Source organism: Gracilinanus agilis, chromosome 5 (genome assembly GCF_016433145.1).
Source record: "Gracilinanus agilis isolate LMUSP501 chromosome 5, AgileGrace, whole genome shotgun sequence".
In the NCBI taxonomy this organism is placed as follows: domain Eukaryota; kingdom Metazoa; phylum Chordata; class Mammalia; order Didelphimorphia; family Didelphidae; genus Gracilinanus; species Gracilinanus agilis.
The window spans coordinates 49,505,331-49,528,077 of record NC_058134.1 but is presented as its reverse complement, the minus strand read 5'-3'; the positions used below and the strand labels follow the sequence as shown (position 1 = coordinate 49,528,077).

The following is a 22,747-nucleotide window of genomic DNA, read 5'->3' as shown; positions in this document are numbered from 1 at the left end:
TATATATATTAAACAGCAGTCTAGGATACTACCTTAAAGGCCAGATTGTTTCTGCTGGCAAAAAAAGGAACACAAACTTTTAAAAATCGTCAGGTAAAACAGAATTCTTTTACTTTTCTGGCTTAAGATGGACTCTTTAGTCTGCCAAGATAGAAAGCAGACTCTATCCTACTTCTTAACCTCTATCTACCTACATACTAAATGAACATTTCTTCTTGTTCCTAAAGTAGTCAAGGTGTGCAGGTGCTACTGAGAATTCATTCTGAATGAAATTTAATTCATCACCTGAATCATAGACCCAAACTAAGATTTTCCAGAAGTAGCCCAACCCCAAAATTTTTGTTCCTTTTGTAACTGGGGCTTTTAATCTGGGGTCCACGATAGACTTCAAGGAGTCCGTGAATTTGGATGGGAAAAATTAAACTTTAATTCCCATAGAGTTTTGTTTGGAAGTCTCCCAGCTCCCCTGAATCTTAGTGCCTTCCCTTGGAGACTAGCCCCAATCAATCCTGAATGTTTTGTTTGTACATAGTTGTTTCCATGTTGTATCCCTCATTCAATTATGAGCTCCTTGATGACTGAGGCTGTTTTTATCTTCCTTCAAATCCCCAGTACTTAACACAGTGCTTGGAACAAAGTAGGCAATCAATAAATGGGAGGTCACCGACTGTTAATCTTCTGTATATTATTTTTATGTATTTAAAAGTGTTGTTATGAGAAGGGTCCTGGGGCTTCATCGGACTGCCAAAGAGGTCTCCCAAGCCCCAGATAGTTAGGAACTCCTGTTCTATAACAATCTTGACAAATGGACATGTAGTGCCTTAAAGACCTCCAGTGACAGTGAACTCACTGTCTCCTGAATCAGCCCATTCCAACTTTGGATAGTTGTAATTGTTGCAAAGTTCTTCCCTAAACTGAACTTTGCTTCCTTTCAAATTTTGCCCAGCTGTTTTTCCTCGTTCCTTCTGAGGCCAAGCAGAATGAGTTTAATCCTATGAATAATTAAATTGATCACCAGAGCCTAAGACTTTACTCTGATATGGGTAAAATATTATTTAGTATTATTGACTATTAGATTGGCCTACCAAATACTGAATGTTATTTGTAGGCATAAATATTCACTTCTGAAATTCCCAGGAAAGGAATTTTCACCACAATTTACCAAATCTTTCTGGAGTAACACATTAAATATGGACTTTTACTGTATATGCTAAAATGCTTCTTTCTGTGTTAAAATCATGAGACTATTTCAAAAGTCTAATAAACAAATCTTTCAAAAATAAAAAAGTCTATAAAATGTTTGCACTGCAAATTTATACAACTGAATTTTTGTCACTGGGACTGTTTTAAATATATTGGGGATCTCTTATGGGAATCTTGTGGCAATCCCTATGGAAAGAAACATTTCTCTATCCATCTAATTTGCCTATTCTAGAAATGAACATTATAATAAGATTTTCTTATTATAAAGATTGGGCTTACTGGCCAGGCCTCCATTACATGCAGATTAAGATACTAATATTAAATTTTAGAAAACTAAAATTTAAATCCATTAAAACATTTTAAAATATCAAATTTATTTAAAGTGAATTAGTTATTTCAGCTTAAGGTCACCATTGAAGTATAAACTCCTGACACAGGAAGGCAAAGCCTCCAGTAATTAATTGTGTCCTAACCTACCAGTTTAGCTTTCTTATATTTCTCTGCTTCATGTAGTCTATACTCCAGCCAAACTGGATTCCCCTTTCTCAATCTCTTTTCTCCTGTCACCATGACTGGCATGCCCAAATCCATTTCCATCTTTATCAAGTGAAAACTCTCTTTTCCAACTGTGATGTAATTTCCTCCATGAGGTGGCATCCCCTGGGTGGAAAAAAAAAATTCCCCCATGCCAAATCTCTCAAGAGCATTTTGTCTCCACCTTCCTCTGTATGTCTCTCACTCCCCCCGTCCTGAAGTTATTAGTGTGTTTGTTCTCATCATATTATAAACCTCCAGGACAGCAGGTGTCCCTAATCCCAATGACAGAGCCTTGCACGTAGAAGGCACTTAAATTCACATAAAATGTGATTTTAAAATAATTTAACCTGAACATAAACTTGGATCACACGGTTCTGGTACATTCCAATGACTTACGGGGCTTGATGTCTACAACATTGCATATTTGCCCCTACTTGCTCATGGAAAAGAGTGTTTTCACCGAATACTGGTTTAAAAGAAATTGCTTTTTGGAAATAAAAGTGACAAGTCAAGATAATTTGTATGAGATATCTGGTACTATAGCTGTACAACAAAAGGAAAGACAGGGATCGGATTTTAAGTCCTGTTCCTGAGACTTACTCCCAATGGGGCTCTGGACTCAGTTTCCTTTCTTGTAACATAAGCAGGTTGGCCAACATAGTCTCTGAGACACCTTGCAGCTACAGCTCTACTTCTTATAGAAGCTAATGAGAAGTGCCTCTCTTTTCAAACTTGCCACCTGACATTTTCTACTCCTGTTAATGCCTATTTTTCCCTATTCCTTTTCCAGTCAGCCTCCTCTGTACTGACCTCCTTTCCTTCATAGCCAATCACTTTGACAAGGTCCCAACTCCCATGATTCAGCTACTTTTGATTCTGTTGATGGTTCTCCTGCTCCAAAGCTAGTCTTTAAAAATCATTTTGGTGCCAATTCATTTGAAAAAATTATTATATGTTACATGTAAATGAAATTTGGAGGTAGAAACTATATGGTTCACTAGAGGAGTGATAGATCTGCAACAGAGGACCTGGGTTCAAGTCCTAGGTTCTGCTATCTATGTGACAAATCATTTTCCTTCACTGGGTTTTGGTGTCCTCATCAGTAAATGAGGGAGTTATACCTGATGACTTCTATTGTCCTACCTAGCTTTGAATCTATGATCCTTTGATCTCAATTTTTCCTTTTATTTGGGGGCAGGGACCTTATTTTATATTCTTAATTAAAATTATACTTACCTTTTAAAAAGTTTAGTTGTGTTTATTTTAATCTGCCCCCCTTTTTTTAGACTAGTAAAAACTAGTTTTCTGGAACTAGGTTATGTACAGACTTTGGTCCATTTAACAAGGTCAGACTGTTTATTCTTGACAGAATTCTTTCCCACTGTAAAAAGGTACTTTTAAATACCACATTCCAAAACCAGTGCCAGTAAGTCACTGAAGCATATTTTCCCACAAGAACTGATACCATGTCCAGTCCCCACCTCGTTGAAATCATCCAGTGTTACATAAGGTGTAGATAGCCTTTAATGTGACATCTCTTGATGTCCTCGGCACACTGAAGTTTGCCAGTTGCCATTTCATAAACATTCCCATCCATTTCAAGGCACCAGGATCCTTTCTAAAAAAGCTATCAGTCCAAGTAGAAAAGGGGGGGGAAGGAAAAAGAGGATATCTTTAAGAATTTTTTAAAAAAATTAAGACAAAAGGCCTACAGTAGAAAGAAATGTTGGGTAACCTTTTATCAGCATCAAAGGATACAAGCAGTGGAGATGAAATTCTTGTTTTGGTGGTTTCTATATTTGCAAGTCTATCGTATACTCTACAAGCTTTCAGTATATAATCAAAACAAAAGCAAACCCTACTAAATCTTTTCCTTTCTCTTCTTTCTCATTTAGGTGAAATTTCCCACAAATCCTGTATTTGAGCATTTCAGAGGATTTGAAGAGATGTATTTGTATCCTTGAAGTACAGAATTAATATCACAAACCCCCCCCCCCCCCAAGGAATCTACTTAGTTCCTTTGGTAATGGGAATTAAATAGAGATGGTAGTATACCAGAAGGTTTGGCTTGATAACATAAGGTCAAGGGATACATCATTAGAGCCACCAACTATGGAACAAAATAGGAATAATAAGAGTAGTGATGATGATGTAAACAAGAGAGGAAAGAAGGAGCAATTGTCAATGAACACAAAAGAAGAGAAAATGGCGACCATTTATCAATATTCAAACACATAAGCAACAGAAATTGTCTTTGATTTAGTGGTCTCTGCAACTGAGCAGGTATATCTAAGGTCTGTTTTGTATTTCACAATTCTGTAATTTTACAAACTGCAAAAAAATATAAAAGTTTTAGAGTTGCCTCTGGGAAAAATCTGTACATAATATTACAGGAATGGGTTCTACTCCTTCTAGTTGGATAGTGCATTAAATGGTACCTAAGGGCATTGGTTACCCAACCCTGATTGTGTGACACTCCGGGGTGTTTCCGATGACTTTAAAGGATCTTGTCAATTTCTTAAAACAGAACTTAATTAATTAAAATATTTAAAATACTTAGAGGCCATATGGCACTTTTCCCAGGGCTTATAAAATCAAAGTAATGATATTAGGCTACAACTTTGAAAACGAATGAATTAAAAAGCACATAATGAGTGCTTACTTTGTGCCAAGCTTCAAGCTTGCTAAGCTTGCTCCAAGGAGACAAAGAGAAAAAAGGAGTAGTCCCTGACCTCAAGAAACTCAGGCTGTAATTTGGGGGAATAGCACATAAAAGGTCAGTCGATGGGTAAATAGAAAGGCCTGGAAGTTCTTTCCACTGTACTGGTTAGGCAGATGGCAAAGCACAGAGGTTCTCAGGTTATATCTGTACATGAGATGACGGTGCCAGGCTATGGAAAGCCAAGAGGCAGAGATGATGGAAAGGTTTAAGGGACATCAGAATTGAGTCGCAGGGTACATGGTAAGGTCTAGTGGTTTTCTACCTTGTCCAGAGGAACAGGGACTCCCATATCTTGGTAGGAGTTGTCAAGCAATAAGGATGGATGCTGGGAAGAGACTGACCAGGTTCCTCAAAAGAATAAATGTGAGATAACCTAAGTATTCAAGTTATTGTTAGAAAATAATGATTAGTCAGCAAGACTGTGTGCTAAGCACTGAAGATACAAAGTCAAAGATGAAGAAACAATTCCCACCCTTAAGGAGCTTACATTCTAACTAGGTAGAGAATAGGGATACTCTAAGTAGATACAGAATATAAACAAAATGAACAGAAGAGTTTTGGGTGGGAGGGCACTAGTAGGTTGGGTGATCAGAAAAGGCTTTGTAAGAAGGTCAAAGTGCTATCTCAGCGGAGTCCTGAAGGAAACCAGAAAGTCTAAGAGGCAGAGATGAGGAGAGAGGGGTGCATCATGGCACCTTTTATGTGCTATTCCCCCAAATTACAGCCTGAGTTTCTTGAGGTCAGGGACAGAGAGTGCAAAGGCAGAGAGTCAGTGGGTCAACAGACATTTATTAAGCACCTACTAGGTGCCAGACACTGTGTCACGAGATAAGGACACCAATAAATCACATACACAAGCAGTTATTAAGCATCTACTATGTGTGAGACACTGTGTCAAGAGATAAGGATACGATGGGACAACCCTGAAAGACTTAGGATGGGGAATGCTAGAACTGCTGGAGCCAGATGGATGTGGTTCAAAGCACATTCTCTTTCACATCAGTGTATTTATGATTTTATCTGGGGGTTTTGGTTATGTATGAATGTGCTCTTTCAACAATGATCAATATGGAAGTGGGGTTGGCATGACAATAAATTTTTTAAAATGATAAATTCAGGGGGAAAAAAGAGATAAAGACACGAACAAGTCATATCAGCAAACATTAAGTGCTTATTAAGTGCTGGGCACTGTGCAAAATCCTTGGGGGAGGGGGTATAAAGAAAGACAAAAACAGTTCCTGCTCTCAAGGAGCTCAAAACTAACAGAGGAAGCCAATCTATAAATGCTATTGGTCACCAATAAATTGGAGATAGTGTTAAAAGGAAAGAAGTAGTCTTAAGGGGGCCTAGGAAAGACTTCTTGCCAAAAGTGGGATTCTGGCTAGAACGTCAAAGAAGCCAGGGAGCCAACACATGTCCTCTTGTCAAGGAACTCATGATCTAATGGGGGAGACGATGTAAAAATCTATGGCTCTATATGATAGATACAGTGTGAATGGAAGGCAATCTCAGAGGGCAGGACAGGGAATCCTGGGAGCCTCTTGAAGAAGGTGGGATTTGGGAGGAATCTTGAAGGAAGCCAGGAAAGCTAGGAGATGGAGGTGAGTAGGGAGAACACTACTTGTATGGAGGCCATTCAGGGCAAAGACATACCTTGAGAGATAGTAGTGTTTTGTGTGAAGAACAACCAAAAAAATGTAGTTGGATTATAGAGTATAGGAAAACTGTAAAGGCGAGTAGGGGTCAGGTTTGCAAAAGGGACTGGTATGCCCGAAAAAGTTGTTTACATTTGATTACTGGAATAGAAAGTCACTGTCATATTTTTTTAAAGATCAACTTTATTTTTTTTTTATTTTGCCAAATTCATGTAATAACAAATTCCCACATAAGTTTTTCTGAACTTTTATGATCCAAATTGTTTTGCTCCCTCCTTTCCCTTCCCCCTCCCAGAGCTGGCTAGGATTTTGATCTGGGTTATATATGTATTATCATGCAAAACAATTCCATATTGTTCATTTTTGTAAGAAGTCATATTCAGAAGCCCAGGCTTCCCACCTCCATGGGAGGTAAGTGACTTGCCCAGGGCCACACAGTTAAGTAGTATCTGAGGCCAGATTCAAATTAAAAAAAGTAAAAATTATTATTATTTTTAGAACCTGAGTCATAAAATATCAAAAACATTCTTGCAATGACACAAATTAAAAACAAAACCAAAAACCCTATATACTTCTCCTTGCCATGAAAGAGGAGTAAATTGCACCAGAACAATGAAAAGAGACAATTAAAAATACTGAATTGGAAAACCTACTAATATTTACTGAGTGCCTACTGTGTGCTAGGTAGCATTGGGTGACATAACTGAGAACATTCAGAATGACAAGGTTCAGCAGGTTGAGGCCCAGTCTAGTTATTGGTTTTTGAGGTTCCCATTCCTGTTCCAGCGTTAATACCTGGCAATTCAACATGTCCCGATTTATTCTGAATATATCTCATTTGTACATAGTTGTTTGCAGGCTCTTTCTCCCATTAGATGGGAATCTCCTTGAGGGCAGGGAATGTTTTCACCTTTGTTCGTTTACTCATTGCCTGGCACATAATAGGAACCTAATAAATGTTTGTTGCCTTTTGTAGTCTTGACTATTCACTGTTTAAAAGAATTCTAACACCAGTTGCTCTAACAAAGCTTATCTGAATGTTTTACACCATGATGATCACATATGATAAAACCAGCAAAGGAGAATAATTATCACTCACCTGAGAAGCACATCTCTGAAAGCTGAGTATTTTAAAACTCATTCATTTTGGCATTAAAATTTTTGATTTGACTGAATATTCAAGGATCACCAAAATTTGACAACTGCTAAAATCATCACAGTAGTGAAACCCCTTGCACATAAATAAATTGTGTTAGACCCGAATACTTGTTAGGGAAATACCTGGAAATCTTGGCAGTTAAGGTATAATCCCAACCACCTTATGCTGCCCTTGTTATGGGCCTGATTCCTCCTGGATACTGACCAATCAATACCCAAGACTTTGAACAGGGATTCATAGGTTTTAATGCTGCTTTAATGGGATGTCAAAGGAATTGAAGCTCACCCTTTTACCAAAAAATGAAACTCCCAAGATCACTCGTCTGTTTTTATCAGAATAGTCTGAAGCCACTGGAAAAGTAATCAACAACAAAGCTTATTTAAAAAGCTTTCTAATTCCAAAAGCTTGTCTGGTCTGCAGCACACCAGATAAGGGGAATTTTTACATGTCCAATACAGGACAAGAGAATTCCAATAACATGAACCTTGGATCTAGCGATTAAGAAACTATGCGTACGTAGGCATGAAACAACTTCCTGTGATTAGTGCCAGCAGAATTTAGGCTATTGCAAAAAAAAAAAAAAAAAAAAAAAAAAAAAAGTGAGAATCAAGCCAGCTACACTTCTATCCAAAGATGCTGTCCTAATGAGTCTGTGCATGTGTGTACACACATACACACATAAATGCATGCATTCATGAAGCCCCCTGAGTTCTACAACATGAAGATAAAGAAAAAATCCCAAGGACAAGTCCCTTTGTAGAATTTGAGCTGGAAGAGACTTCTGTGATCATTTACTCCTGCCTCCTCATTTTATAGGTGAGGAAACCGAGGTTCAGAGATGTAAAATTACTTGCCCAGGTCCACACAGGTAATGAATAGCACTGCAGGGTTTCAGTCTTATAAAACAATGGCTTCAAATTCTTTCTCTTCTACCATGTCTGCCTCTGCCCTTTCGTAATGAACCCCAAAGTCAATGCCTTACTTTATTCTGTTCCCCACTGCAACTAGCAAGGTACCTTAGTAACTGTAAGCACTTAAGTAACACCAATTAATTATTGGCTGTCTATTTTGTTTTGGTTTTGTTGGAGTAAATGTTGCTGGAAACAAATGGGACAATGACTAGAGTTTGAAAATTATCATACAGAGATTTTTGAGTTAATAGCTATTAGAAAATGAGATCCACTTTTATTAGCAGTAGTAATCATTCCACTACTGATTTCTTCTGATTTTTTTAATTTAAAAAAATTATTAGAATAAAGTCTCATATGTGTGATTCTTTTTATTTTTTTAAGAACCCTTACTTTCTGCCTTAATATCAATAGTATGTATTGTTTCCAAGGCAGAAGAGTGTTAAGAGTTAGGCAATGGGGGTTAAGTGATTTGCCCAGGTCACACATTTAAGATGTGCCAGTCTGAACCCAGGACTTCCCAACCCTAGGCCTGGCTCTCTATCCACTGATCATGTAGCTGCCCTCACACACGACTGATTCTTGACATATTATGTCTTTAAGTACTAACTTGAAATATGACATTAGGTGAAATGGAAGATGGAAGATGGGAAATATTCTTTGAAAAGGCAGGATCATCTCTCGTCTAGGAAATGAAGAGTAATAATACAGGCAAGGCTTCCAAAGTAAAGGAGAACACCTGTTTGAGCCCAAAGAAGAAATTAAAGCGTTAGATAACTGTTTCAATATGATGGATTTCCTTTGTAGTCCTATGTGTTTTAATTTATTGTTTAAAAGCATTATTCTGAAAAGGGGTCACTAAGCAAGCTTCATCAGAATGCCAGAAGAATCCAAAGGGGACACAAAAATGGTCAAGAACCCCTCTTCTAGACTTCTGAGTCTTATCCAAGGATGGCCTAATGTTCTCGGGTCTTACCAATATCAAAGAAAGCTCACCAGTGCTAGGATCCAAAGCCAGGCCTTTCACAAATCTTACCTTGTCGTGACAACCTGAGTAGACCGTTTAAGAGAAAGAACACCATGTCCTCTCCTCCATGGATAAAACATCCTCCAAGCAGTAATATCATAGTTAAATGATTTTCATCTAGAAATCACTGGCAACAGGGACTACTTAAGCAAAGAGCTAGAAATAGGTGAGTCCACAAATGATCATCTTTTTTTGACACGGCAAGCTATCTTCTGATTAAGTTCACAAATAAACATGGTGGAGACACACACACACACACACACACACACACACACACACACACACACACACACACACACACACACACACACATATCTGTACCACCCTCTTAAGAAGTCTTCTGAAAAAGGTAGAGTTTAGGACATTCAGACTGGCAAGAAATGCCCACAATGGTTATCAGTGTGTTCCTTTGCCACTGGGGCCCAGTGAACATATCTGATGGGAAGACAAGATGTATTTTTATTACTACTGAGAATGTACAAATGAGAATCTGGATGGGTTTTTCTGTTTGTTTTGGCTCAGGCCAGACCCATGTACCCACCCAGCCCTGGGAATCTTGAATACAAACAACCAAAAAAACAAAAACAAAAAACAACAAAAAAAAAACACACCGACCCAACATGCCCGGTTCCCAGCTCTTTGCATTGCCCCCATTGTGTCCCACTTCCCTTATTGGTGAAAGTGAAAATGAAACCAACACAAACAGTCCATTGTTAACTAGGAAATGGGTATTGGCAACAACAAAATTTTAACCAAACAGAAGTGGTTGAGTCATAGAACGGAGGGGCTAAATGGGCAGGGAATTTCAGGAGTCTTTCCGGGCCGGCTAGGTGTGCCCTGGCTTTCCCCAGAGAGGATGAGATTGCTGGGGTGGTGGGGTTTTTCCATTATATTCACCAGTAAGGCTCTTGGCCTGATTTATTCAGTATGTGCTGGCAACAGTTTGGAGGCTTCTGTGGGAGCGAGCAGATTGCCCAAGGAGAGTCGCAAATCCTGCCAGGTCTCCATAGTAAATATAACATGCCCGAAGAGGAAAACAAGCATAAACAATTTATTTTCTCTAGTAAATGATGACATTGTTCGGCCAACTTCTGGTCTGGCTTCGCCCTATCACTTGGAAATAACCCATTCAGCACCACTCCAAGGGCACAACTGCATAAAGTCCGCATTCCCAATGCCATTGGCCTTGGTGTCAGGAAGGAGCCTCCAGAAATCCAGGGTTTGAATCCTGCCCTGCCCATGGCCTCGGGGATGTCGCTTAAGCCCTTTTGGGTTGTCCAGGGTAAGCCTCTGTAGTCTGAGGGGAGCCGGACCGAAGACTCCTTTCAGTTCTAAATCAGCTGTGATAATGATGCTCAACCGGACGTGTGCTGAGAAAGGAGGATACTCCAATGGTGTCATGTCAAGCCTGGTTTACACCACCTTGACCCACTCACAACTCTCCTAACCTCATCATCGAGTAGAATCCTCGCTTGACAGCTAGATGAGACCTCTAAGGCCATCTATGCTGGTCTCCTCCATCTTAGAGGTACAGAAACCCAGCCCTGGACGTGCTAGGGACTCTCTTCTTTTATTTAAGATACATCATTGGTACCATCTTCTACAGGGCTCTTTTCCTGATCCCTCCCAACTCCTAAGCTCCTCCCCTCCCCAAACTACCTTCTATTTCACCACTTTGTACATATCTGCATAATTCACGTTCTATTTAGGCTGTCTCTAATTTTGTATGTACTTGTTCTCTTTCCTAGCTCAATTTACCTTTTATCATATTCACTTGTGTTCATATTGTATTCTGTCCTCTTCCCTACCTGGCAGAAAAATAACTTCTTTGAGGGGAAGGCGTGTTTGTGTCTGTGTCTTTATATTTCCAGAAGCTAGAATTTTGTCATTTAAATTTACGTGGAAGTGCTATCAAGGTAATGAGCCATCTTAACAAAACAGGAACCAAGGATATCACAGAGAGAGCAGAAATAATTCACATGCTATGATACCAAGGAAGGGGAAAATGGCCAACTGCAAAGTCTGGGCTTGCCAAGTAGGCACCCTGTTTCCCTCTTTGATAGCACAAGAAAATGAAGGCTTACAGATGCACTGAGATGACCGTTAATGATGCATGCTAGGAGCAGCTTGGGTAAAAAGGAGGGGGGGGGGAAGAGTCTCATCATGTAAATGTATACATTAGTAATTTCTCATAACCCCACGGAATGGAGATGAGAGTTTTATTAAGCAAGCAGAGAGGACACATTTGACTCAGACAAGTGGCTCCAGATCAAACTAAACATGGACTATAATTCTTCAATTAAGAATTTAATTAAGTCACTGGGACTCTAGTGACAGCAAATCATTGGTAGAAAGAACACTGGATTCAAAGTCAAATTTTGAATAGAATTCTTTCTCTTAAAAAATGGTGGGAATAGAAATCCAGAAGAAAACATATGACTTATCATTTGTTTATATGGATACGTGATTTGGAGTTTTGGTTTTAAAGGATTACTTTTTTACAAAAAAAGAATAATATGGAAATGGGTTTGATTGATAATATATATGTATAGACATATACATACATACATACATACATGTACACACACATACACACAGTGAACCCTCACCAATGGCAGAAGTTACATTCCAGAGACCCCGGAGACAGGTGAAAATTCATGAAGTAACAGAGTTATATTTATTTTATTATTTATATATATTTTAAGGTTTTATAAGCCATTCCCACTCTCTTATAAACCTTTTCCACACTCTTATAAACACTGAGCCGATCAGCACCCAGGAACACGGTGCTGTGGTTGGTTGCCTTTCATTCCATCAGCCAATAATGTGCCACGTACAATCTCACATTGGCAAACTTGTGCAAGCGGTAATGGCATACTAAAAAATTTAATTAAAAAAAAATTCCTTCTCTCGCATCCAATAGACTATAAGCTCCTTGAGGGTAGGAGTCACAGGCACCTTTTGGCCATGTCTTCTACACAGTATGCCCTTAGTATGTGCCAAGCATTGTGTAAAAGGGCTGGAAATGCAAATAGAAAAACGGGACAGTTTCTACTCTCAGGGAGCTCATGTCCTAATTGTAGGAGACAACACATAAACAGTGGATGGAGAGATCCCAGAGTTGGCTCAGGGACATGGATGCAGGGAAGATAGTGAGACAACCTGGGGAACCCCCAGGGTCAAAGAGAAAATTCTGTTTGGTTTTTAAAGCCCTTCCTACCTTTGAAGTCTTCTTATACATTAGAGTCTTTCAGGTGTTCTGTAATCCAATGACACCGAAATCTAGAATTTCTAATGAGATCTACATATTTAAAAAGCTACTTATCCTAGATGATTATAGGTCACATTTAAAAAAAATCAATTCAGATCAATGATGCCAAACAAGGATTTCTTTTTAAAAGCGATTAATTATATGGGTATATATTAACTAGCTACCAGGTGGCAGTCAGAAATGAGAAAGTCCCTGTCCTTAAGGTGTTTACATTCTAGAGGCTAAACCACAGTGAGTCAGCTTGGTGTCACTGAGATTTAGGAGTGCTGACTTCCACCAAGGAGCTATTTGTGACCTTAGGCAAGTTTTTTCATCTGCTCATCAGCTTCCTCATCTCTAAAATGAGAATGTCAACCACTCACTAACTTTTCTTTCAGTGTGACAATTCTAAGGTTTTAAAAGTATCCTCTGATTTAAGCAACACATTCACAAAGCTTCTTATACCTTCCTCTTCCCTAGCTATCTTTAGAGACAAAAAAGACCTGTACGCCTTTAAGGGGGAAGTATGTTTGGGAGTCTAAAATTGGACTGATTCTCCTTTTAATCAGAGATATGACAGACATTTCAGTTTTTCCTCACATCAGTTACTTCTGAAGTCATCATATTGATAAATATATTCTCCTTACAATGTTGTGCTTTTTTGGGGGGGAGGGTGTCAAGACATCTTTAACAGCATGAGTTAATATCCTGTAGCATTTCTGTGCAATGGAAAGAACCTCCCTGAGACATGTTTAGGAGGATACATTCCAGACTCCCTCAGTTCTTCAGAAGGCTCCAAGCTCGATATACCAAAAAAGGTCAGAGAAGTCCATTTTTCATAGTTTCAGAGAGCCTACATGGTTCAAAGCCAGATATATTAGGTACTATATTAGGTGTAAGTTACAATGGATGAAATGCATTAAGCTTGAAGAATATCTCAAAATCTGAGACGACATGACATTAAAGAGGGAATGGCTAAAGGAGCAGTTTTAGGTTGGTATGTTTAAAGCCGGGGTTTTTAGTGGAGTTGTCTTTTTAAGACTTTTGTTATCATGGAGGACAAAGAACATTTTCTTCTTTACTGCTAAGTATGCTGGCTATACCCTACAGAGCTAGTCCTGAAATTTTAAATAAAAATATTTTGCAATAAAGCAATACTATCTCCTAAGTCTCAGATGTCAACACGGACAGTTTTGTTTAGAATCATCCTGAGTCTGGTCTTCTAGCTACTGTATTTCTCTAAACCTTGAAATCTTCTTCCTCTCCTTCAGTTTTTGATTATTTCATTGGGAAGCTATAAGGAAAACATGGCAGAAAAGCCAAATGTCTTCTGATTACACCTGTGACTATTGGTCAATTGACTGGCCAGGAGATGAGGGATCTGATTGGCTCACAAAGTCCAATCTTTTTATTTACGCCAGAGAGAATGTGAACAAATAGAAATGTTATAAATGTATAGAGGAAGGGCAAAGGATGACTAATCAGCTGAGGAAAGGGAAATATTTTTAACTGTGGAAATTTGGAAGGCTTCATGGAGAAGGTCATTCTTGAATTGAGCCTTGAAGGATGGGAAAGATCTCATCAATTAGAAACTGAAAAGGAGAGCGAGGAGGGAGAATATCTCTCAGCCATAGGGAAACAGAGGCTGGAAAGCAGGGGCTAAAAATGGGAAGCAGAAAGCAGCCTGGTTTGGATGGAAAAGACAGTAAATGAAGAATAAGATGTGAGATGTCTTAAACACTAAGTTAATAAGGACAGGCTTTTTATTCAGGAGCCTCCAGAATTACTGAAGGCTTTTACAAGGGAGGACACATTACTGGAACTGTGATTTCGAAAACTTAGTCTGTCAGTAGTGTGTGATAGGATGGAGAAAGGAAAAATAAGAGTCAGGAAGAGCCCAGAGGGAGATAAAGGTAATGGAGGCCTGAATTCAAGTGATGACAAATTTTGAAAGAAGATTGAAGGAGAGAAGTTTGAGGCCATTAATGGAAGGGTGAGCTTTGGAAACAAGGAGAGGCATTTCTTCCTCTCAGTCTGGAGAATGGGGAAACATTTCACAACCTCAACATTTGCACCTAGAGCAGTGATGCCTCAGATTCCTGATGACCTTGACTTGTCAAGAAAAAGTGCAATCCTATGTATATACTCTGCTTGAGGAGGCCAGGCTGCCTAGAATATATCTGAGAAATCTTTCTATCAAAAATCTTTGTGTTTTTTATGATAAGGATCAAATCCTCAACTGGCCAGAAAGCTCATCAAAGAAAGGTTGATTTCCTGCCAATTCTGAGGAACAGAAATGCTACATGCACTCTGAGGCACAATTGCTTAGCCCCCTTTCCAGGGAGGATTCTACTGGAGTTACATCAGGAATGGCTAATGCAAAAGGTAAAAGACATCAAGAAAACTTCAAACTAGAGGTGTGTAAGTGGATGAACATATGTCCATAAATGTGTCTCTAACCCAGCAACCTCTATTCATGTAACTACTTTCTGACAAAGTTAAAGACAGATTTTTTTCAGAGGTATTATCTTCCTATGAAATCAGCTACAACATGAATTCATGTCCATTTACAGAAAAGAAAATGGAAAGACTTAAAAATTGTAACATGAATAAAATTTATCACATAGAAAGGCCAGAAAGGATTTAATGGGTCTAAAACTATATCTCATCTTTCCTGACACATTGCTTTCCACCAGGTCTGAAGAAGGAGGATGATTGGTCGCATTTAAGGGTTACAAACTACTTCTCATAAATTATATCACTTGATTCACCCAAACAACCCTGTGACATAAAGAAAATAGTATCCTCATTTTACCAATAGAGGAAATGAAGTTAAATGATTTGCCCAAATTGACATAGCTCGAGGTACAGTGGATGGAGTGCTAGGCCTAGAGTCATGAAGATTTGTCTTCCTAAGTTCAGCTCTGGCCTCAGATACTTACTAGCTGTGTGATCCTGGGCAAGTCACTTAACTCTTTACTTCAGCTTCCTTATCTGGAGAAGGAAATGACAAACCACTCCAGTATCTTTGACAAGAACGAAAGGACTAAAGAGCAACATATAGTTAATGTCACATTGCAGAATTCATACTTATGTCTTCTAACTTCCACTAGTGTTTTTTGAAACTTCCCAAGATGCTATATAGCTTCTTTTTATACACCAAAATCTGTAACCCAGAATTGATAAGAAATCAACCTTTCTTTGATGAGCTTTCTGGCCAGTTGAGGATTTGATCTTTATCATAAAAAAACACAAAGATTTTTGATAGAAAGATTTCTCAGATATATTCTAGGCAGCCTTGCTTCTTCAAGCAGAGTATATACATAGGAATTAATGTTTCCTTGACAAGTCAGGGTCATCATGAATCTCAGGCATCACTGCTCTAGGTGCAAATATTGACTGATCATAGCCTTGGAGAATAAATAATGAGATACTTCCCTCCTTTTTGCTAGAGTGATAGAGGGCTATGTGTGAAATATTACATAGCCCTCTATCACTCTAGTAAGGCTATGATCAGTCATTACATTTAATCCGAGTTTAGCTGCCTTTTAGTATTCTTTTTGTGTGCATTAATGTAATCAATGTGTTTACAAACAATTAAAAAAAACCTACATGTTGAAATTAAACTGGTCATTTTTTTATTTGGAGGGCTGTCAATAATCCTGGAGTTGAACAACCTGATCTCATTTCTTTCACTTGCCAAGCCCTAAAGTCTCGAGGGGCAAAAATGTCTTCAAACAAGTAGTCAAGTTTCAAAAACATTGCATTCCATCAGAACCATCATTTTGTACTCGACTCTAAGACGTTCATTTCATACATCCAACTCCTTTCATTCCCTTTGGGATCAACATGAAGGTTCAAAGAAATACTGTAGACCAACAGGAAACTTGGGTTCAAATTTAAGAAAGGCAGCAGGGTATAGTGGGAAAAGTGGACTAAAGAATAAGGAAACCTGGGTCTGTATTCTGGCACAGAGATTTCAGCTACTGGGGTAAGACAGTTCTTGAATGTGAAAAGACCTCATATTGTATTCTACCTTACAGAGTTGTGAGGAAAATGCTATGTAAACTTCAATTATTTCTGCCACTCACAACCCAACGGGAAGGATTTAGGGAGATTAACCTTTGTAAGGATCTTAAAAAATATTTTTTTCTTTGATAACCGAAAATCTATTTTCTTTCCCTTCTATCTCTTCTCCTTGAATTGAGAAAAAAGTAAAAAAGAAAACTCTTGTCAACAAAGATAGTCAACAAAACAGATCTATACACTGACCATGTTCAAAAATACATTTCAATTTGTACCAAGAGGAGATCAACTCAGGCAGGATCTTAACCTAACATAAGGTTTAGAGAAGACTTTTGGACCCCAAGTTACATATTCTATTGAGTCTACTTGCTGCCAACTGGCTATGCATAACTGAAGAAGCCCAATAGCGTATGGCCATTAAAATAAGAGGGAAAAAAATAAAATAATTCCATGATAAGAGACCTTGAGCTGATAAAGAAATAGCCATGGAACCAGAAAGACTGGAATTTAGGTTCTGCCTCTAACATGTCTCAATCTCCCAGACTACAAGTTGAACAAAAGGTAAAGATCAACATTGGCACAGTATGAAATCAAAGGTCCAGTACAAAAATGTCTTCCATTAATATTAATAGTGATTCATTTCAGGATACTTCATTTCCACAGTCATTTAATAAATACTTATTGAGGGCCTACTATGTGTAGGACATTATACTACACATTGGAGATAGGGCTAGGAAATCAACATGTCATTTCACTGATGAGGGGAACTCTTTAAATACGGAGCTATTTACAAAACGACACTGACCTCAATGTGCTCCATCCTAATATACTTTTCCTTAAATTCCTAATAAGATTGAAAAGTTAGCTGCTTTTACTTCTTTTTATTAATTAGCTTTAAATAAAGAAAATAATTAGTATATATCATTTTATTATACCACGTTATTAAGTTCTTGCATGACTGAATATAAGGACCATTTGTCCTGAAATCACATTGTGAGACTCTTCACAGATGATGGTGTATTTAGGGAATCCTAGAGAATCAACTTGAAAATTCGTTGAAATAATTAGCAACACTGGAAAAGTGGCAGGATATAAAATAAACCTACATAAAACATCAGTATTTCTATGTATTACCAACAAAACCCAGCAGCAAAAGATAGAAAAATAAATTCCATTTAAATTGACAATAAATAATATAAAATACTTGATAGTCTACCTGCCAAGGTAAACCCAGGAACCTTATTAACTTAATTACAAAATACTTTTCACACAAATAAAAGTCAGATCTAAACAACTAGAAAATATTAATTGTGCATGGGTAAGCCAAGGAAATATAATAAAAATGATGATTTTACCTAATCTACTAATTCAGAGATGTGAAAGGACCTCATATTGTATTCTACCTTACAGAGTTGTGAGGAAAATGCTATGTAAACTTCAATTATTTTCTGCCGAAAATGAAACAAAAACAGTCAGAATGACATGGGCCCAGCTGGGGGAAGTTGCCCAGAACAGAGTCCGTTGGCGTGAGATGGTTGCGGCCCTATGCTCCTAGGGAGTCAACAGGAATAATAATAATGATAATAATAATAATAATAATGATGATGATAATGATAATAATAATTCAGTGCCATACCAATCAAACTATTTAACAATGTAAGGACAAACAACAAAATTCATCTGGAAGAACAAAGGATCAAAAATATCAAAGTAATCAATGAAAAAATATGAAGGCAGGTGGCCGGGGGTATCAGATCTTAAACTGTACTACAAAGTAGTAATTATCAAAACAATCTGGTACTGGCATGAAACGGAGTGGTAGATCAGTAGAATAAATACACAAAATCTAATAATAAAATGACCATAGTAAGTTAGTATTTGATAAATCAAAAGATCCAAACTTTGGGGACAAGAATTCACAATTTTACAAAATCCCCTGGAGAAATTGGAAAATGGTATGGCAGAGATTGGGAATAGACCAACATCTCACACCATAAACCAAAATAATGTCAATGTAGGCACACGATTTATACATAAAGGATGATACCATTACCAAATTAGAGGAGCATGGAATAGTTTACTTCTCAGATCTATAGATAAGGGAAGAATTTAGGACCAAATGAGAGATGGAGAGAATTATAAAATGTAAAGTCGGCAATTCTGATTTTATTAAAGTTTTTGCACAAATAGAACAATAGCAACTACAATTAGAAGGAAAGTAGAAAGCTGGTAGAAAAAATCTTTTACACCAAGTATCTCTAATAAAAGTCCCATTTCTCAAATATATAGAAAACTAAATCAAATTTATAAAAATGTAAAGCATTTTCCAATTGATAAATGGTCAAAGGATAAAAACAGGCAGTTTTCAGATAAAGAAATAAAAACTATCTATAATCATATGAAAAAATGCTCTAAAATCACTCTTGATTAGAGAAATGCAAATTACAACAACTCTAAGGCACCTTGACACTTATTAGATTGGCTAATGACAGAAAAAGAAAATGACAAATGTTGGAGGGGATGTGGGAAAATTGGGCAATTAATGCCCTGTTGGTAGAGTTGTGATCTGATTCAATTCTTCTGGAAAGCAATTTGGAACTATACTCAAAGGACTCTAAAACTGTGCATGCCCTTTGATCCATCAAAGTTTCTATTGAGAGACTTAAAAAAAGGCCCATTTCCAATTCTTTGTGGAATTGGAAAAATTGAGAGGTAGTCTATCAATTTTGGGAATGGTCAAACAAACTGTAGAGTGTGATTGTGATGGAATATTCATGTACTATAAGAAATGACAAGAAGGATGATTTTGCAAAAATCTGGAAAGATATGAACTGATGCAAAATGAAATAAATGCACAGAAGCAGAAAAAACATTGTACACGGAGTAATATTTTTTGATGAACAACTGTGAATGGCCTAGTTATTTTCAGTTACACAGTGATCTAAGATGATCCCAGAGACTCATGAAGAGAATGATGCCTTCTGAGAAAGAATTGATGGATTCCGAATGCAGACTGACACATACTTTACTTCACTATATTTCTACTTTCTTGAGATATCTTCGCCAAAATGACTATTAAAAATATTTTACACGATTGTACATGTAAAGTCTATCTCAGATTGCTTACTGTCTCAGGGAAGGAGGGAAGATAGGAGACAATTTATACCTCAATACTATAAAACTAAATATTAAAATTGGTTTTCACATGTATTTGGGAAAAATATTATTTTTTAAAAAGTGATTGTGAGAAAACTGAACTATTAAATTTCCCACTGAAGAACTATTAAAATGAATACGGAAGGAGGATTGGACCTGTAATTTCACTAGTATAAGGAATTCTCTGCTAATGTCGGTTGGTACCTCTGACAGTCTTGGGGAGCAGCCTAAAAAACCTGAGACGTTTAGGTACTTGTCCTGTATCACATAGCTAGAATGTATTAGAGGTAAAACTTGAACCTTGAACTTCTTAGGTCAGAAGCTGATTCTCTATCCACTATGCCCTTAAAATGAATACTATTATAATGTGAGAATTCATGAAGAAGTGACCCTTTTGATACCAAGACTTTTCTAGTGGTTCATTATTTAGTGACTAATTAACACTAATAAATGTGCATTTACCCCCCCCCCCCCACACACACAAATTTGGGCCCCCTCCCAGGGCAATAAAAATTATTTGAATTTCACAGAAATAGCTTCCTCCCACTGAGATCCTCCCCAGATGATGTTTCCTGGTGTGGAGATGGTCATAGTTTTAAAAATATTAATTCAATGGCACAGGAGCTCTAGCAGGTCCTCCCAAAAGACATTTTGAATCTGGGACTACTGATGGACTATTTGTCAATTGTCTAAGAACAAACCTAGCTAAGCTTGGAAAGGCTCATCACCAGTTGGCTACAGGATCATGAGTTGTTTTGGCTAATGTCCCTCTTAAAGCCAATCTACTATTTTCTAAAGGGGCTAAGATTTTCATCAGTGGAAGGATGACATAATTATAGATCCTTGGAATAGAGAAATTAGGAGAAAAAAAAACATCTTTGGTTATTGCCATCTAACCTCAACCAGACATTATTTTGGACAGACATTGCATTGTTTCAGATGAACTCACTTCTCAAGCTTTGAGTATCTGGAATCATATCACCCGAAAATCCTGATATCTGGCAAAGACACTGAAACACCAGGTATCAATGCTGGTCTCTCTCTATTTCTCTACTGATGAAATAATCTGTTTGTATTTTCCTGTCTGGCCATATCAATTTCCAGCACAGAAGAGAATGATAATTGATCTTACATGCTGCTGGCTGGCTTTAATATCATTTCTGAAATTTAATTATAAAAAGAGTTATAACAAAAATAAAAACCAGTCAGAATTCCCTGCCTTACCAATGGGCATTGTGTTCATGAGAATTTGGGGCCCATTTTGTGGAATCAAATTAAGAGGATCGGATAGCTGGGCTCCATCCATTCAGCTTGGACATTATGTAATCAGCCCAGCCCCTTCCTTTTGCCCTCTCTATGTATCTCTGTTATCATAAAACCTATTCATATTTCTCCCAAGGGCAGGGAACAACACTTGCAAGACAGCTTCCTAGGGAAGCCCAAAGCTTACCTCACCCTTCCAGCGAAGGAAACAAGCAGACCTACTCTTTTCCAGGCTTATTATTTTAATAAAGCCTGCAAGGGCTTGCCCTGGTCAGCAGCTGGGCTTTTCCTATGCCTTGTTTTTTCTATCTGGTGTTTGATGAGTGTGTGTATGGTTCAATTAGAGTTGATCTGTAAATAACAGCAAAAAAAAAAAAAAAAAATCTAATCTACCATGGAAATTCCTCTGGACCATGAAAGAGAGAGCAAGTTGGAAGGCTAAATGCTCATAGATTTCCCACTTGCACCAGCTATATTCCTAAGGTTGAACCAATTGTTTCAAAGTATGGCTCCTTTCTTGAGGAGTCCTTCTTCTCTAGATCAGTGGAATCCTATTTAGAGGGTTAGATTTGGAGTCAAGAAGATCTGAGTTTAAATCAAGGCTCAGACACTTCCTCACGTGTGACCCGAGGCAAGTTCTTTAAATATTTTCAGCCTCAGTTTTACTACCTGTAAGATGGAAAGAATAATAGCATCTCTTTCACAGGGTCATTGTGAGGATCTAATGTGGTAATATATGTAAAGGACTCAAAGTAGCTGTTACTATCATGATTGTCGTTTCTTTTTACTACCATTATTGTACTTAGTCTTTATTATCACTATCACAACATTGCTGTTACTGTCATTATTGCTGTTACTGTCATCATTATTATTGTTACCATAATGATTGTTACTAACATTATTATTGTTGTTAGTGTTGTTACCGTCATCATTATTGTTATTGTTACTAGCACCACTATCACTGTTATTAGTGTGGTTATTGTCATCATTATTGTCACTGTCCTCATTATTATTTTTACTGTCATTATTATTATATCACAGAAAAGATACTGTGAGAGATGATTCTTCTCTGGAGGGGGGACTTTGGGAGAAGGGTGAAACATTCTGGGAAAGCCTCCATCTCCCCCATATTTTGCCCTTTCCCCACCCCTCTCATGCACAAGTCCACTGGATACAAACACAAAAACTTCCCTTTTAAGGGAAGGGGCACATTTGGCTCCTAGTTTTCTGCTTTGTCCATTTCAGGAGAATCCTTTGAGAAAGAGGAGTGTCTGGGAGATGGAAGAACGAGTTGCTTCTCCCAAATGCCCACCTTAATGGGAGCAGGCCGCTGGGGTATATCCTGTCCCTTGTGGGTAGATGGAGGTCTGCTCTCAACAGGGCAGACAGTGTGGGCTCATCCAAGTGCTTTGGGCTTTTGCCTTTAGGATGACAGCCTTCTGAAGGGATCCCTGGGGTAGAGAGGAATAGTTTCTGGTTCCTAAAAGTCAGCATTTCCATCTTCCTTTTTAAGCTTTGCCACTTTAAGTCTCCGATGGCCATGCTGATCATGCCCCTTCTTCCCCATCCGTGACAGAATGTGTGTGTAGAAAGGGGACATGAAAACAGCTGTGGCTGCCAAGGAACATTTGGAAACTTCGAACTGATTTCTTCTAAATGGCTAAAAAGCAATCGGCTGGTTTTGCAAAATATCAAGTCCATGACAAACTTGGATGCTCATCTATCTGCAAGGACATTTAATTACCTCTGTTTGCCAACCTGTCACAGAATGAATGAATGGATTCCCTTCCTCATTTATTAAGAGCCTGTTGTGTTCCAAGAAGTACTGAGGGTACATAAAA

General features: G+C 38.0%; 1 protein-coding gene across 1 annotated transcript in view; it reads right to left on the bottom strand.

The window, feature by feature from the left end:
• CDK6 (cyclin dependent kinase 6) overlaps window positions 1–22,747 on the bottom strand; it is a 1,314,442-nt gene that overhangs the window by 127,394 nt on the left and 1,164,301 nt on the right. The gene's annotated exons all lie outside the window — the stretch shown is intronic.